The sequence below is a fragment of the Arachis stenosperma genome, chromosome 5 (assembly GCF_014773155.1).
Source record: "Arachis stenosperma cultivar V10309 chromosome 5, arast.V10309.gnm1.PFL2, whole genome shotgun sequence".
Lineage (NCBI taxonomy): Eukaryota > Viridiplantae > Streptophyta > Magnoliopsida > Fabales > Fabaceae > Arachis > Arachis stenosperma.
Window position 1 is genome coordinate 56,985,253 of NC_080381.1, and position 16,921 is coordinate 57,002,173.

Below are 16,921 nucleotides of genomic sequence, written 5' to 3' on the forward strand. Positions count from 1 at the left end.
GCATTCCTGGTGTTTGAACGCCGGAATGTTGCTTGTTTCTGGCGTTCAGCGCTAGATCCATGCTCTGTTCTGGCGTTGAACGCCAGCCAGATGCTCCTTACTGGTGTTTAAACGCCAGTGAGTCCTTCCTCCAGGGTGTGATTTTTCTTCTGCTGTGTTTGATTCTGTTTTTAATTTTTGTATTTTTTTCGTGACTCCACATGATCATAAACCTAATAAAAAATAAAAGAAAAATAAAAAGAAAAATAAAATTAGATAAATAAAAATTGGGTTGCCTCCCAATAAGCGCTTCTTTAATGTCAATAGCTTGACAGTAAGCTCTCATGGAGCCTCACAGATGTTCAGAGCATGATGAGGGCCTCCCAACACCAAACTTATAGTTTGAATGTGGGGTCTTCTCAACACCAAACTTAGAGTTTGGTTTTGGCCTCCCAACACCAAACTTAGAGTTTGAATGTGGGGGCTTTGTATGACTCTGTATTGAGAGAAGCTTTTCATACTTCCTCTCATTACCAAATAACTTGGCATTTAGCTTCATGATGGCTCCTAGATATTGAGCAACTTGCTCTTCAGTCACATCTTCATCCTCTTCAGAGGAAGAATAGTCTTCAGAGCTCATGAATGGCAGAAGGAGATTTAGTGGAATCTCTATGGTCTCTATATGAGCCTCAGATTCCTTTAGGTCCTCAATAAGGAACTCCTTCTTGTTTGAGAGACGTCCCAGGAGGTCTTCCTCACTTGGATTTTTGTCCTTCTCCTCCCTTGTGCATTCGGCCATATTGATTACATCAATGGCCTTGCACTCTCCTTTTGGATTCTCTTCTGTATTGCTTGGGAAAATACTGGGAGGAGTTTCAGTTACTTTCTTACTCAGCTGGCCCACTTGTGCCTCCAAATTTCTAATGGAGGATCTTGTCTCACTCATGAAACTTAAAGTAGCCTTTGACAGATCAGAGACTAAGTTTGCTAAATTAGAGGGGCTCTGCTCAGAATTCTCTGTCTGTTGCTGAGAAGATGATGGAAAAGGCTTGTTATTGCTTAGCCTATTTCTTCCACCATTATTAAAGCCTTGTTGAGGCTTTTGTTGATCCTTCCATGATAAATTTGGATGATTTCTCCATGATGAATTATAGGTGTTTCCATAAGGTTCACCCATGTAATTTACCTCTGCTTATTGCAGGGTTCTCAAGATCATAAGCTTCTTCAGAAGCTGCCTCTTTAGTACTATTGGATGCATTTTGCCATCCATTCAGACTTTGAGAAATCATGTTGACTTGCTGAGTCAACAGTTTGTTCTGAGCCAATATGGCATTCAGAGCATCAATTTCAAGAACTCCCTTCCTCTGAGGCGTCCCATTATTCACGGAATTCCTCTCAGAAGTGTACATGAATTAGTTATTTGCAACCATGTCAATAAGTTCTTGAGCTTCTGCAGGCGTTTTCTTTAGGTGAATGGATCCACCTGCAGAATGGTCCAATGACATTTTGAAAAACTCAGATAGACCATAATAGAATATATCTAATATGGTCCATTCTGAAAATATGTCAGAAGGACACTTTTTGGTCATCTGCTTGTATCTTTCCCAAGCTTCATAGAGGGATTCACCATCTTTTTGCTTGAAGGTCTGAACATCCACTCTAAGCTTGCTCAACTTTTGAGGAGGAAAGAATTTATCCAAGAAGGCCGTGACCAGCTTATCCCAGGAGTCCAGACTATCTTTAGGTTGTGAGTCCAACCATGTTCTAGCTCTGTCTCTTATAGCAAAAGGGAAAAGCATGAGCCTGTAGACTTCAGGATCTACTCCATTCGTCTTAACAGTCTCACAAATCTACAAGAACTCAGTTAAAAACTGGTAAGGATCTTCAGATGGAAGTCCATGGAACTTGCAGTTCTGTTGCATTAAAGCAACTAATTGAGGTTTCAGCTCAAAATTGTTTACTCCAATGGCAGGAATTGAGATGCTTCTTCCATCAAACTTGGACGTTGGTTTAGTGAAATCACCAAGCATCCTCCTTGCATTATTGTTGTTGGGTTCGGCTGCCATCTCCTTCTCTTGTTCGAAAATTTCAGAAAGGTTGCCTCTGGATTGTTGTAATTTAGCTTCTCTTAGTTTCCTCTTCAGAGTCCTTTCAGGTTCAGGATCAGCTTCAACAAGAATGCCTTTTTCCTTGTTTCTGCTCATATAGGGAAGAAGAGAACAAGAAAAGAAAGAGGAATCCTCTATGTCACAGTAAAGAGGTTCCTTATTGTTAGTAGAAGAAGAAAGGAATAAAAGTGGAGAATCCAATCACAAGGGTGAGGATAGAGGCAGTGATTGGAGATGAAGAGAGGTGAAGAGAAGTGTTAGTAAATAAATAAATAAATAGAATAAGAGAAGAGCGGGAGAATTCGAAAATAATTTTGAAAAAGTAGTTAATGATTTTCGAAAATTAAAGATAAGATATAATTAAAATTAAAATTTAAAACAATTAAAAAAGAATTTTTTTGAAAAAGAGATGAGATATTTTCGAGAATTAAAGAGGGAAAAGTAGTTAGGTGGTTTTGAAAAAGATAAGAAACAAACAAAAAGTCAAATAGTTAGTTGAAAAAGATATTAAAATTAAATTTGAAAAGATAAGAAGATAAGAAGTTAGATAAGATATTTTGAAATGAAATTTTTGAAAAAGATAAAATTTTGAAAAAAGATATGATAAAAAGATAAGATAAGAAGATATGATAAAAAGATAGGATTGAAAAAGATATAATTTTTAAAATTAAAATTAATTACTTAACTAACAAGAAACTGAAAGATATGGTTCTAGAATTTAAAAATTGAACCTTTCTTAACAAGAAAGTAATAAACTTCAAATTTTTGAATCAATCATATTACTTGTTAGTATAATTTTCGAAAATCAAGATAGAATTAAGAAAAATATTTTTGAAAAATATTTAAAAAGATTTTCGAAAATTAAATAAAAATAAAAAAATATTTAATTTTTGAAAAAGATTTTGAAAAGATAAGACTTTTAAAATTGAAAATTTGATTTGACTTAGGAGAAACAACTAATTTGAAAATTTTTTTGACTAAGTCAACTCAAATTTTCGAAAATTAGGAGAGAAATATGGAAAAGATATTTTTTGATTTTTTAAATTATTAATGATGAGAGAAAAAAACACAATTATGACCCAAAACATGAAAATTTTGGATCAAAACCAATTATGCATGCAAGAACACTATGAATGTTAAGATGAACACCAAGAACACTTTGAAGATCATGATGAACATCAAGAACATATTTTGAAAAATTTTTGATGCAAAGAAAACATGCAAGACACCAAACTTAGAATTCTTTAATGCATGGACACTATGAATGCAAAAATGCATATGAAAAATAACATACAACACAAAACAAAAAAACATCAAGATCAAACAAGAAGACTTGCCAAGAACAACTTGAAGATCATGAAGAACACCATGAAAGCATGAATTTTCGAAAAATGCAAGAAAAAATTTTAAAGCATGCAATTGACACTAAACTTAAAAATTGACTCAAGACTCAAACAAGAAACACAAAATATTTTTGGTTTTTATGATTTTATGATTTTTTTGTATTTTTATTATTTTTTTCGAAAATTATATTTTTGAAAAACGAAAATAAAGAAAAAAATTTTGAAAGATTTTTGAAAACTTTTTTGAAAGGCAAATAAAAAGAAAATTACCTAATCTGAGCAACAAGATGAACCGTCAGTTGTCCATACTCGAACAATCCCCCGGCAACGGCGCCAAAAACTTGGTGCACGGACTTGTGATCATCAACAATGGCTCCAATAATTTGGTAGCTCTCACACGTGAATTACACTTAGCACAACTAACCAGCAAGTGCACTGGGTCGTCCAAGTAATACCTTACGTGAGTAAGGATCGATCCCACGGAGATTGATGGTATGAAGCAAGATATGGTCATCTTGTAAATATCAATCAGGCTGATTCAAATGTGATTGGATTAGATAATTAAAAGATAAATAAAATAGGATAGAAATACTTATGTAAATTAATGGTGGGAATTTCAGATAAGCATATGGAGATGCTTGTCCCTGTTGAATCTCTGTTTTTCTACTGCTTTCATCCAATCCTTCTTACTCCTTTCCATGGCAAGCTGTATGTAGGGCATCACCGTTGTCAATGGCTACATCCCATCCTCTCAGTGAAAATAGTCCAAATGCTCTGTCATAGCACGGCTAATCATCTGTCGGTTCTCAATCAGGTTGGAATAGAATTCTGTGATTCTTTTGCGTCTGTCACTAACGCCCAGCCTTCAGGAGTTTGAAGTTTGTCACAGTCATTCAATCCCGGAATCCTACTCGGAATACCACAGACAAGGTTAGACTTTCCGGATTCCCATGAATGCCTCCATCAATTCTAGCTTATACCACGAAGATTCTGATTAAGGAATCCAAGAGATATGTGCCCGATCTAAGGTAGAACGGAAGTGGTTGTCAATCACGTGCGTTCATAGGTGAGAATGATGATGAGTGTCACGGATCATCACATTCATCAAGTTGAAGTGCAACGAATTGGATGGAAAATAGTAGTAATTGCATTAAAACTTGAGGTACAGCAGAGCTCCACACCCTTAATCTATGGTGTGTAGAAACTCCACCGTTGAAAATACATAAGTGATAGGTCCAGGCATGGCTGAATGGCCAGCCCCCAAAACGTGATCAATAGTCTCCTAAGATGAATAATAAAATAAAAATGAGACCAAAGATGTAACGTGGTCAAAAGACGACTAATACACTAGTAAAAAGTTCTATTTATACTAAACTAGCTACTAGGGTTTACAGAAGTAAGTAATTGATGCATAAATCCACTTTCGGGGCCCACTTGGTGTGTGCTTGGGCTGATCTTGATCTATCCACGAGCTGAGGCTTCTCTTGGAGTTGAACGCCAAGTTGTAACATGTTTTGGGCGTTCAACTCTGGTTCGTGACGTGTTTCTGCCGTTTGACTCCAGAATGCAGCATGGAACTGGCGTTGAGCACCAGTTTACGTCATCTAATCACGAATAAAGTATGGACTATTATATATTGCTGGAAGGCTATGGATGTCTACTTTCCAACGCCGTTGAAAGCGCGCCATTTGGAGTTCTGTAGCTCCAGAAAATCCATTTCAAGTGCAGGGAGGTCAGATTCCAACAGCATCAGCAGTCCTTTGTCAGCCTCCTATTAGAGTTTTGCTCAGGTCCCTCAATTTCAGCCAGAAAATACATGAAATCATAGAAAAACACACAAACTCATAGTAAAGTCCAGAAATGTGAATTTAGCATAAAAACTAATGAAAACATCCCTAAAAGTAACTAGATCATACTAAAAATTACCTAAAAATAATGCCAAAAAGCGTATAAATTATCTGCTCATCAATCACTCAGATGCACATATCAGACTCACCGCCCAGATCTTCGGCAACAAATGATCGAAATGCGACTCCAGAACTTGAAGCACCAGAAAACAAAAGAAAAACAAAAGCTGTGGTGGACACACTAATGCCAATTAGGGATGCTGCAAGGCCTACAGGTGATGACATGAACAGGATATACAAGTGGGTGACAGATCGGAGGGGGTGCAAAGAATACCACGCTCGCTTGGATTCGCAATGGTGATGATGTTCAACTGCAGCGAGCGGACCTTCAATCACTGGGATGGCATAGAAGAGTAAGCGATACGGTAATAGCAAACAAAAAAACTGTACTCAATTGCTATGTATGTGTTCTGCATTAAATTGCTGTGAAATGTAATACGTTTACTCTATTCAGGTGGTTGATTACTGTTGTGCCATGTTCAATGCTTCGAGCAACGCAAGGTTTTGCATGGATTTTTACTGTATTCCACCGAGACTAATAGTTAGTGCAATCTGTCCTTACCCACTTAATATTAATTAATACCCATAATTGCCTAGGTGAAGGATACTCTAAATTATTATGTTAGGTGTTTAACTAATGCAAAATGGGTTTACAGGCCATAATATTGACTAATGATAACATTGAACGATGTGCCGGGATGAACACTGGTTTTGTCCCTGTTCTTAGCAACTTCATAGGCCGCGGGCAGCACTAGTTCGATGCGGGAAAGGCGAAAAAAGTTAATTATGTTAGTGATTTACGTACTTACTTATCCACTGATAAACCCCAATTTGACGGTTTATCTTGTATTGGATTTAGAGTATTTTGATGACCTTTTCTCGCATTTAGCCTATGAATTAGCCTGGTTTTGTAATCTCTCCCGTATTTGTGCTTAAGTGTAAAAACATGCTTTTTAAGCCATATTTTGATGAATTCTAATTCCTCCTTGATTCCATAAGATGCCTTGATGTGTTTGCTAGTAATTCCAGGATTGAAATAGGCTAGGCATGGATCAAAGGGAGCAGGGAAAGAAGCATACAAGTGGAGAGAAGCATGAAAAGTCAAAGAAGTGAAATCAGCCGAGCACGCGCACGCGCACAAGGCGCTTGCACGCGCATTGCAGAATCGGCTAGGGACGCACACGCGTACCGTGCACGCACGCGTCGCAATACGCACATGACTTCATTAAAGCAACACGTGCCTGGCGATTTGGAAGGGTTTCTGAACCCATTTTGGCGCCAATTGCTGATAGAAAGGAATAAAAGGATCAAGGATTGAGGGGAATGGGATGGAATCTATCATATAGCATAATTAGTTTTAGTTTAGAGTGGTTTTTAGAGAGAGAAGCTCTCACTTCTCTCAAGAATTAGGATTAGGTTTAGGTTAATCCCTCTTCTTAGATCTAGGTTTAATTCATGCTTTAATTCACTTCTCCTTTATCAAGTCTTAATCTTCTCCTCTTCCTCTTTCTAGTTATGTGCTTTGATAATTGTAATTCTTCACTTTGTTTTGGATAGATTGTTGTTCTTTTGTTTTCTTTCAATAATGCAATTTGAGGTAATTCATGATAATTGTGATTTCCTTGATTGTTGTTGTTAATTCATTTCAATAATTGTTGTTAGATTCTATTTTTGTTATCAATTTACTATGCTTTCCTTTTATGCCTCCCAAGTGTTTGATGAAATGCTTGGTTGGATTTTAGTGTAGGTTTTGTTCCTCTTGGCCTAGGTAGAGTAATTAGTGACTCTTGAGTTATCTAATTCCTTTGTTGATTGATAATTAGAAGTTGCTAATTGATTTGAATGCCTCTAAAGCTAGTCTTTCCTTTAGGAGTTGATTAGGACTTGAGGAATCAAATTGATTCATCCACTTGACTTTCCTCCATGGTTAGAGGTTAACTAAGTGGGAGCAATGGACAATTTGTTATCACAATTGAGGAGGATAACTAGGATAGGACTTCTAGTTCTCACATCTTGCCAAGAGCTTTGTTAGTTGTTAGTTTATTTCCTTTGCCATTTATATTTCTTGTCCAAATTCTTAAAAACCCCAAATATAACTCACAACCAATAACAAGACACTTCATTACAATTCCTAGGGAGAACAACCCGAGGTCCAATACTTCGGTTTATAAATTTCAGGGTTTGTACTAGTGACAAACAACTTTTTGAATGAAAGGATTATTGTTTGGTTTAGAAACTATACTTTACAACGAGATTTCATTAGTGAAATTCTAAACCGTCAAAAAACTGTTCATCATCCACACACAAAATCTATTTTTTCATTACAAGAATATGAAAAAAATAACTATATGCTAACATGCTTTATTCAACGATGAAGTGGTTTGTTCCAGTGTTGAGATGATCACTGGTGGCTATATGTACTCCGCCGGCAGACTGATAACCTATGGGTGTTAGACTCCATAAACAATGGCCCACACTCGGAGCGCCGAGAGAAAATAGATAAATATGTAGTAAGTGAGAATAGATTTGATGATGCATATTTTTTCGGGTGTTAGGTGTTGCCTTCCATGTATATTTTTTTTATATTTTTCTCTCTAATTTTTTCTGTCTAGCTTGTCGAAGGGCTTTCTTCTCTAAGAGATGACAGCAACTGTAGACCCAAATGTAGTATTCACAGCCGAGGGCTATAAGTGTTGCTATGAAATAAGGCTCCAAAAATAGCCAAATGGGTAAGTCTAGAGATAAAAATGAAGAACTGTTTAAAAAATCAACCTAAAAAAATTTTAATATGTTGGCACGAATTTTTGTCATTTGTGTTGCATAGGTGGGACTGTGTCGTATACGTCATTAAATGGATGGAAATATGGGATCCAAAGAGCTTGGCAGAGGATGAATTGAACATGCCTATTTGGACGACGATTAGTGAAATCCAAAACATATGCTGATGCTTATTTGCGTATTTAATAAATGATAAATAACTCTTCTTGGATGAATTCTACTTATCCTAGCTGGATTTATATTTGCTTTTTTAAAGTATTCTATACCAAACACAAATACATCTGTTTGTCACCACAGACCCAACTGCAATAAATTCGAAAAGAAAGTGTAACTGACATTCTAATTTGCTAAGGCAACATCTCTAAGAGTGAGGTAGATGGTGTACTCAATGTACCATATCGTCATGTGGATGATATGGGAAAGAAGAAAAATCTTGAAGATCATTGGACAAACCCACGAACAAGATCACTGGTTTGAAGGGCAGAACGGGCCAAGAAAACTAAACGGAACTATAAGCCATAAATTGAGATTAGAGTTGGTCGGTATGTGTTTTTTGTTAATTTGATTTCAGAATTTAATGGATGTGATCATGGAATACAGATGGATGTTATCGGATATAAACCAAAATCGGGTGCATCTTTTTTAAAGGGTTACCTATATTGGACATCAGGGTAAATATATCTACAAACAATTAATTAGGACTAGAGTTACTGTGTGTATTTACGGTTGATATGGTTGCAGGATTTACGTGATTTATCATGAAATATTTGCAAATGGTTTGGGATTTGGACTGGAAAAAAAACACAAGAATTCAATATCCCAGTTAATAATTATGTATAAAAAAATTGTTTTTAAATTGTTAGTTTATTTTTTTATACGTGTTTGGCTTGTTTTTGCTCAGATCGAGAACACGTTGTTTAAAGTTTGAACTTTCTGTCGAATATCTACTAAAAATTTTTTGGACTTTACAATTATCCATGCTTAACAGCCAGCTAAAAATATCTATGCCCAAGCAATAAATACTCGATCGTGGTTGTTATTCTAATCATAGTTGTTAGAACCGAACCGGTGATCGAACCGGTCAAGTTACTGGTTCACTGGTTTATTGGTTCAACCGATAAATCACTGGTCGAACCAGTAAAACCGGTGTCACGTAAATAAAAAATATAAAATAGTTAAAACCTTAAAATTAAAATTTGAAATACATATCTTCACTAATATTTTATGAAAGAATTAAGTCTCAAATTCTAAAAATAACCAATATAAAAAAACATATAATTTTTCAGTAATACTATAATAGTATCTTAATTTGACACAATAAAAGTAACAATTAATTCACAAATTATATCATCTAACTATAATATCAGTAGATTTTAACACTAACATCAAAATAAATAATCTTAATCACAATACTAGCATTGAAATAAATCAAGCAGATTAATAAAGTTTTAGTAAACTTTACATTTATATTAATAATGGTATATAATTAAAATATAATTAATTTAAAAAATAGAGAATACGAAATTAAATTAAATTAGATATGTATAAAATAATGTAATTGAATGTATACTATATAATTAATATTTGTCACTTAAAGTAGTAAGAAGCTTCATGGTTGAGTGGCAAGTGTGCACCCTTGCAACATGAAGGTTTTAAGTTCAAAACCTATTGGAGACATTTTGAATAATTTTTCAAACAGACCGGTTCGGTTAGACCGGTTTGCACCAGTTTTTACCGATTTTAACTGGTTTGTTCCGGTTCTTACCGATTCATAGCGGTTTGCTTCCTTAAACAGTTCAAGAGGTAAAGCGAACCGGTTCATGGTCCGATTCACCGGTTTTCCAGTTGAACCGGCCAGTCCGGTTCGGTTTTTACAACTATGATTCTAATAAATTAAAGGATGTTATTGGATGTAAATAAAATACATGTCTGGATATGTCTTTTTGATGTCTAATTTTTTAAATAATAAAAAAAAGACCTTATTGTGTACGGATACTTTTGATATTCAATTTTAAACTTCATGTATTGCACCACATTATCATAATGATCAAATTATCAACTAAACATTTATTATTTTAAATATTAGTAACAAATAATAACGGTAAGAAAGAGTAAAAGAATAAAAAAGTTGTATATTAGTTGCCCAAGTCTGTTATTGTATTTTGTTTAATAATGGTAGATGAAGCTGTAGCAAGGTAAAATAAAGTTGAGTATATTAAATACACAAAATAAACCCAATAAACCACCAAAATCATGATAACGTAAAATAACTTTGAAGCATGGACAAAGTACAAAGTAGTTGCTAAACTCTAATGCTTATGATATGTAGTGCTGTTAAACTTTGAATCCTCCAAAAATGCTTCCTGTGGAAAAAAATTTAAAAACAAAACAAAAGAGGAAATAATAAGTAAATGGAATGAATTCAATAGTGATATGAAGGAACCAGAGTGCATAGCCAAATTGTCTGTCATTTCTGGACAAGCCCATTGCGGATCTTTGTAGGAGGATGTCACATTGGTAGGAGATGGTTGTGCATTACTGTTCCGAGGGTTACCTGAAACTGTAGGTCGATCTCGGATGAGATCTTCCGTGTTGGTCGGAGCCGACGTGTCCGACAGGTGTGTAGCGGCCGGAGCTGGTGTGTCCGACTTGTGGAACTGAGAATGCTGCTGATCCTTCGTCCCCGGAGGGTGGAGGGTACCTGCAAGGGACTCCGATGCTTAAGTTAGCAAGGGTATTAAACAGGTATTGAGTAGAATCAGAGTATATGCTATACCTGGGCGCTCCAGCGTATTTATAAAGATGAGATGTGACCTTTTGGATAAGATAAGTTAGTTGTCTTATCTAATCTTTATCTTTGAGCTGAGGTCAGCGTATCTTCAATGGAACCGCCTTTATCTCTATTGGCTTGGGTTGCCCTAGGATTTGGGTCGTGTTCCTCTGTTTGGGCCCTTTACTGGGCTCTCCTGTCGATTTGGACCGAGTTCTTTGCGAAGAAGTCGGTCCACTTTACCTAAAGAGGTCGGTCGCTTTGTCTGTAGAACATCCCGGGTCGGACAGCTCGACCCAGGGTATGAACAGTGCCCCTGCTTGAGCTCGGTCTTTTTGTTGAGGTCGAGTCTTTGACTTTGGTTCTTCTTTGGTGAAGCCGAACTCAAGCATTTTGTCGATTCCTTTGTAGTAGCTTTTGAATGTAGAACGTTTTCCTCTGAAAACGCGTGTTTTTATACCAGCGCTTTTTTGGGAACGCGAGAGGGTTTTAATATCTGCATTTAATTGGCATTAATTGCCCCGTTCTCTCTTGGTCTTTTATTTTGAACTACTCAATCAAAAAATGGTTTCTCTTCTTCACTCCTTCTTCGTAACTTCTCCCTTTATTCTCTCATTTTCTGTTTCTTTCGTAGTTTCTTCCATCTGTTCTGTCGCTGCTTTCTGCGGAAGAGGGGTGATTTCCAGATTTTCTCCTTCTATGTTTTGCAGTTTTCCGCTTCGAGGGGTGGCTTTGTTGCTTCTGCTCTTCGGCTTTTCTTTCGATGTTTTCTTCTATTTCTCCAGGTTCAATTTTTCTTCCTCTATTTCTTTATATGTCTGTAGAAAGTTTGAATTTTGCTCTGAGAAAGTTGGGATCTTTCTGTTTTTACCATGCCTGATCGTTGCGTGTTCTGGAATTTCTTCATTTTTGGTGCGAGTCTTTTTGCTTTTCTCGTTGCTTGAATCCTTTTTTAGGGCTTTTGCATGTTGTCGCTGCTTCTAGTTGTGCCTTTGATTTTTGCTTGATTCTGAAAAAGTTTGCGTCTTTGGTGATTTTCTGCTTGGCATTTTTGATGTTTGACAATGCTTTTTGCTGATAGACTGTAGAAAGGTGGTGACTTTGTGTTTTTACTTCCTTTGTTTCCTTTGAGACTTTATTTTCTTTTTACTTCCTTTGTTTCCTTTGTTACTGCCTCCAAAGGATGCCCCAGGACTTTGGTTTGAATCTTGGGGCTTTCCTTTTTGTTCGTCCGTTGAGTTGTTTTGCCCCTCGTCCGAGATGCTTTTTTAGTAATCCACTCTTCTTTTCTTATTGTAGGATTTAGTTGGCCTCATGTCTTCTCGCAATAACGTTGTAGAGATGCCTTCCCGGGTTCTTAAGGGCATGGCTGATTGGGTGGACTCAATGGTTCTTATGTGTGTCTCTTTGGTTGATTCCGAGTTTTGCACGCAGCTTAGGCAGTTTCATAGGGTCTGTAGTAATCCTGGTGATGAGAAGAACTATGAACTTGTCCCTCCCTCCTCCGAAGAGAGAGTCTGCTTCTCTACTCGGGTTGTTGACGATCGCCCTTTCTTCTGTGTTTATCACTTTTTCTTTGGTCAGCTGGGTATCACCCTTCCTTTTACTAAATTTGAGATCGACCTGTTATGGTCCTGCAATGTCGCCCCCTCTCAACTTCACCCTAATTCCTGGGGTTTCATAACGATTTTTCAATTGTTGTGCAATGGTTTTGGTATCCCTACTTCTCAATCTCTCTTTTTCTATCTGTTTGTCTTGACTAAACCCGGAGTGGTAAAAAAGAAGGCATCTTGGGTCTCCTTTCGCTTTACCCAGGGAAAGAACGTTTTTTCCATGTTTGACGAGTCATTCCGTGATTTTAAAAACTACTTTTTCAAGGTCCGAGCTGTTGAAGGAGCTCGGCCCTTCTTTCTGGATGAAAATGTCGAGCCTGCTTTTCCCTTGGAATGGCAAAAGGATGTGAGGGTGTCCCGATATACGTGGGAAATGTTGGATGAGGCTGAGCGAGCCTTTGTGACTGTCTTGGAAGAACACTGGGGTCAACCTCCCCATCTCGATACAAAAAAATTTCTAACCAATCCCTCTCTTCTTCAAACTGAGCTGGGTATTTTGTGTTTCCTTTTTTATCTGTTCTATATTACTCGTAACTGTCTTTTCCGACTTGTAGCTTAATTTCTGTTTTATTTGCAGAGGCGATGAAGAATAATGAATCCATGAAAGCTTTTAAAAGAGCGCAGAGGGCGACTGCTGCCAAAAACATCTAGGCCAAGGCGGCTGGAGAAGGATCCTCCCAAGTGCACATGAAGCCGTCTGTGCCGAGTTCCCCTGGGGTGAAGAAGGTGATCCCTACTCCCTGAGTTCGTCTGGTGGATCCTCACCCTACTTCTGCTGCTCCTTCTGTTGCTCCTCCCAATAAAAAAACAAAAAACAGCTGAGCCTTTCGACCTCAATGCTCCCGACTTTAATGCCATTGAATTTGTGGATCAGCAAACCGGTCCCTATGGTACCCTCTCCATGGACGATGTGTCCATCATCCATCATTTGGAATTTATGGCCCGAAATCACGTACAGATGGCGTATATGGCGGCTGCTATATACCGGACTGCTCAGAATCTTCCTCTCCGTGCTACCAAAGCATTTATGGAGGAGGCAAAGCAGAAGTTTGACCGGATGAAGGGACTGAAGGAGGAACTTGAATTAAAGGTGACCAAGTTGGAGAAGGATCTAGAGAATGAGAAGGCTAGTTCCCTTTCACTGGCAGCTTCTTTGAGGTTGGCCGAGGACACAGCTCTGATGCATAAGGAGAGTTACGTTATGACTTATCAGGAGGTGATGCATCTGAGGGGGGAGTTGGACAATGCCCGGAAAAATTATTCTGAGCTCCAAGGTCATCTTATTGGCAGCGTGACTGCTGCTTACGAGAACTTGAAAGAGCAAGTTCGGGTCATTGCTCCCGAGGTCGATCTCGCCCTTTTCAGCCTGGACAACGTTGTCAGGGATGGCAAGATTGTCCCTGATGACGAGGTTGATGATGATGCTGATCCTCCCCCTGTGTCCTCTGCCAAAGTGTCGACCTCTTCTGTTCCTCTGGTTGCACCTGATTCAGATTGCCAGGTTCTGAACCGGGAGGATGGAACTATAGATGCTGTGCCTATTCAGACTCGCCTTCCTTCTCCTTGTCCTGATGCTGCCAAGAAGGCTCCTGATGCTTGCTGATTTCTTTCTAGATATTTATGTAGTTGGCCCGGCTTTTGGGCTCTTTAAAACTTTTTATTTTTAGCTTGCTATCTTTGGTAGGTGTTGATGGCCGCCGAGGCTTTTATAACTTTGTAGATTATATCAAGGTTTTTGACTTGTTTTCTCTTCTGCTTTCTGAGAATACTGGAACTTTGCAGCTCGACTTCTTGGGATTGCTTTGTGCGTTTTGTTTATGGCTTGGATCCTTTGAGTTTGTGTCTATGTGGGTCCGACTTGTTTCTCGGTTTTCTCGCTTTCGTACGCCTTTTTGTCGCTCCGTAACCGATTCTTTTGCGTCGGTCCCCTTCTAAGTTATTTCTGTAATCCCTTTTCTAGGAACTTTATTAGGTTTCCTTTGGGGATTACTTTTATAACTTGTAGGAGATTGACTTCGTTAGATCGATCTCTTTCTAAGTTATTTTTTGTAATCCTCTTTTTTGGACCTTTGTCAGGTCTTTTTCAGGGATTACTTTTATAACTTTCGTTTTGTAGGAAACCGACTTCGTTAGGTCGGTCTCTTCTTAAGTTATTTTTGTAATCCTCTTTCTTGGACCTTTGTCAGGTCTCTTTCAGGGAATACTTTTATAACTTCGTTTTGTAGGAAACCAACTTCGTTAGGTTGATCTCTTCTTAAGTTATTTTTGTAATCCTCTTTCTTGGACCTTTGTTAGGTCTCTTTTAGGGATTACTTTTATAACTTTGTTTTGTAGGAAACCGACTTCGTTAGGTCGATCTCTTCTTAAGTTAAAGTAATCCTCTTTAATAGGGTTGGCCAGACCTCTTTCCAAGGTTTACTTATAACTTGGGTTGACTTGGTCTGACTTCTGAACGTCGGCCAGTCTTTAAGTTATTATTTTAGCTATCCGTAAGACCTCGTCAGGTTCTTTTTTGGATTGCTTTCGATAACTTCTTACATTATTATGTGTTCATCTTTGCCGATTTGTAGAAAGCGGTTGGCATCTTTAGATCGTCTTTTGGGTGAATCGCGTTTTCACCTTTATCGGACGGTTATCTTTATCGTGATCGTGCAGTGAAATTATTTTTCACTTTCTGCCAATCTGTTGCTTTATAATCGGACGATGAATACTTCAGATTAATGCGTCTTGAAATCTTGTAGAATATCTAAATAAATTTTATTCAAAGAAAAGTGCGAAATATATATATATGTGGGAATTTTTTCATCCCTTTTAAGTCGGATAGTGTCTAGGTCTCAACCTGGTGCCTCATTAAAAAACCTTTTCAGGAAAAAGAGTGCATCCAATAATGAGATCCTTTACCTTTTCTAACTGTAGTACCTTCTTAGATTGCAGGCGTGCCATGATCTGGGAAGCTCTCGTCCATCGAGTTCGGACAGTCTGTAGTAGCCCTTCCCAAGTACTTTTATAACTCAGTAGGGTCCTTTCCAGTTTGCTGCCAGCTTTCCTTCTCCTGGTCAAGTTGTTCCAATATCATTTCGGATTAGGATAAGATCGTTCTCTGCAAAACTTCTCGGTACTACCTCTTGATTATATCTCGAAGCCATTCGGCGCTTTAGAGCTTCCTCCCTGATCCGAGCTCTTTCTTGGATTTCAGGTAGTAGGTCGAGCTCTTCCCTCTGAAGTTGGGAGTTTGCTCCCTCATTGTAATGAACTACTCTAGGCGATCTTTCTTCAATCTCTACTGGAATCATTGCCTCTATTCCGTATGCTAACCAGAAAGGGGATTCCTTTGTGGTGGAATGTGGCGTCGTTCGATATGCCCATAGGACCTGTGGAAGCTCTTCTGCCCAGGCTCCCTTTGCATCTTGTAATTTCTGTTTTAACCTGGCCAATATGAACTTGTTGGCGGCTTCGGCCTGTCCATTGGCCTGTGGGCGTTCGACGGAGGTATACTGGTGCTTTATATTCAAGTCGGCCACTAGTTTTCTGAAGCCTGCATCTGTGAATTGAGTGCCATTGTCTGTGGTTATTGAATATGGGACTCTGAACCTTGTGACAATGTTTCTTTATAGGAATTTCCGGCTTCTTTGGGCGGTAGCGTTGACTAGGGGTTCTGCCTCGATCCACTTTGTAAAGTAATCTACCCCTACTATGAGGAATTTAACTTGTCCTAACCTCTGGGGAAAGGGGCCGAGAAGATCGAGTCCCCATTTTAAAAATGGCCAAGGCGAAGTTACGTTGATGAGCTCTTCTGGCGAGGCGATGTGAAAGTTGGCATGTTTCTGACATGGTGGACATGTCTTAACTTTTGTGGCTTCTTTCTGTAATGTTGGCCAATAGAACCCTGCCGGAAGTACTTTTTTGGCGAGGGCCCGTGCTCCAAGATGATTGCCATAAATGCCGCCGTGTACTTCTTCTAACACTTCCTTTGTGTGGGAGGTCGTTACGCATTTTAATAATGGTACTGAGATCCCTCTTTTGTACAGGATGTTGTTTATGATGGTGTAGTACTGTGCCTCCCTTTTTAGCCTCTTTGCCTCCTTTTCTTCTATGGGGAATGTTCCTATTTTAAGGTAGTTGATTATGGGGGTCATCCATCCTTGGTCCTGGTTTACTATGGCTAGGACTTCTTCTTCTTCCGATATTGACGGGTTCTGTAACATTTCCTGGATGAGGCTTCTATTGTTGCCGCCTGGTTTGGTGCTGGCTAGTTTCGAGAGTGCGTCAGCTCGGGCATTTTGTTCGCGGGGGATGTGGCAGATCTTATATTCCCCGATTTGTCCGAGCTGTTCCTTGGTCTTATCCAAATACTTTTTCATGGTGGGATCTTTGGCTTGGTAGCTCCCTATTATTTGTGATGTGACCACTTGTGAATCGCTGT

At 38.4% G+C, this 16,921-nt stretch overlaps 1 non-coding gene across 1 annotated transcript; it reads left to right on the forward strand.

Moving 5' to 3' along the window:
* Positions 1–1,542: 1,542 nt before the first annotated feature.
* LOC130984399 (small nucleolar RNA R71) lies at positions 1,543–1,646 on the forward strand. The gene has a single exon (XR_009088337.1). It is a non-coding gene; the product is annotated as a small nucleolar RNA R71 (small nucleolar RNA).
* The last annotated feature ends 15,275 nt before the right edge of the window (positions 1,647–16,921 follow it).